General features: G+C 45.4%; 1 pseudogene; it reads right to left on the reverse strand.

Annotated features, from left to right (window-relative positions):
- Nucleotides 1-1,519: 1,519 nt before the first annotated feature.
- On the reverse strand, nucleotides 1,520-1,637 carry LOC126254256 (5S ribosomal RNA; annotated as a pseudogene).
- Nucleotides 1,638-1,984: the final 347 nt, after the last annotated feature.

Below are 1,984 nucleotides of genomic sequence, written 5' to 3' on the forward strand. Positions count from 1 at the left end.
TCACTGCGCCACCTCGCTCGGTACACCGTCATAAATAACACCTCTTCGATACATCTCATTTACTGTACCGTCTGAGAAACATATTTTTAATTAGATTACTCTGGATCATCTTTGGTCAGCAGGACGTCTTGTCTACTCAGAGCCACATATATGAAGATGAACCAGAGTGTTCAAAACATATAATCTAATTAAAAATGGGCAGCTTCAATGGAACAATAAACGGGAGTTATCAGAAATATCTAAACAGTTGCTGAATCTCTCTAGACGATTATCTCGACTATGGCGAAGAACGCTTTCCCGCAGCGCGTGGCGCTAGAGCTCGATGAACATCTCTGTTTACTTGCGCACACAACAAACCTTTGACGAAAGACCCTGCTGCTCTTTGGATTTGTATTTTCTCTATGACTCCCATTTTGTAAGGGTCCCAGACTGATGAGCTATACTCATGAGACGAAAGACTGTTTTGTAAGCTATTCCGTTCATCTTTTTGAAGATTCTTCCAATCAAGCTCAGTGTGCCATCCGCCTGGTCGTTGTACTATAAATCGCACCACTTACGTACTCTAGGTATTTAATGGATTTGACTGCTTCTAATGATTGTTTAGCAATTTTACAACTATACAGCAACAAGTCTTTCGATGTATTTATATGCAATACGCTACATTTTAAATATTGAGGGTCAACTGTCAGTCTATTCTGCTGTTTAGAAGCATCCGCTTCATTCCTTCGAATGTTACAGAGCAGCCACTTCTGACTGAAAGAAACTGTGTTGTGGGTTACCCAGCACCAAGGTGGGTATGGAGTCATGAATGTTCACTCAACATAAACATTCTTTATTACCTGATAAGAATTCAGAGTCGCACGGCTGTACCATTGAATAAAGTTCTCTTTGGCCATTTTCAAGTGAAATCTTATATACTCAAGCTGTGGTGGGTCCTGTGGCGTGCGGCACAGCACGTGACACTACAGGTCTTACCAGTCCCAGCGACCGTCTCCGGTCGGAAGCGAGTTGCTGTATCAGAGCAGTTTAATAATTCCTAACTGCGTGTTCAAATACGTGCAAGCTCTAGGTAAAACACGACGAAATTAAGACCTTTAACGGGTGCCTTTTCATTGACATTCTGATTATCTGATTTCCTGTGTGCCCTAGACAGAGCCGTGCGTTTGCTCTTCATTTCGGGCAAGACAACTAGTGTGACGTCACAAGTTCTTTGTGGCACCCATATTTCTGGTTGGCCCTGAGCTGCGGGCTACGATGTCTCTAGTGCTCATGGCATCACCTTATATGGGCATATGTTGACACCGTGATTGAAGAGAGCACTTCGTCATCAGGCCACAAGTGGCCCATCGGGACCATCCGACCGCCGTGTTATCCTCAGATGAGGATGCGGATAGGAGTTGCGTGTGGTCAGCACACCGCTCTCCCAGTCGTTAACGATGGTTTTCTTTGACCGGAGCCGCTACTATTCGGTCGAGTAGCTCCTCAATTGGCATCACGAGACTGAGTGCACCCCGAAAAATGGCAACAGTACATGGCGGCCCGGATGGTCACCCAACAAAGTGCCGCTCGCGCCCGACAGCGCTTAACTTCGGTGACCTGACGGGAACTGGTGTATCCACTGCGGCAAGGCCGTTGCCCCTACCGTGTTCGACGCACGCTCTTAAACCTCGCGACTACTGGATCCAACGCCGTGCTTAGCTGTCGGCCGCCGTCTCTATGAAGGGCGGTGTCAGTGATTTTCTTTTCAACGTGATCTTCATTAAACGATCTCAGAAGCCTTTAGGCGAACCATGTCAGAGGTTTAGTCATTATTTGACCTGGTGAACGTTTTCTGAAATACGCTCAGCTAAGGAGGGTTTCTCAAGGTAGCGTAGACAATAAAATCCTTCATATTCATTCCCGACGTTAAGTGAAATAGCTGAAATAGTGTTTATTTAGTTTTACAAAAATCATTATGTATTCTACAGTGCGCACTATTTGTGTG

Source organism: Schistocerca nitens, chromosome 4, assembly GCF_023898315.1.
Source record: "Schistocerca nitens isolate TAMUIC-IGC-003100 chromosome 4, iqSchNite1.1, whole genome shotgun sequence".
NCBI lineage: Eukaryota > Metazoa > Arthropoda > Insecta > Orthoptera > Acrididae > Schistocerca > Schistocerca nitens.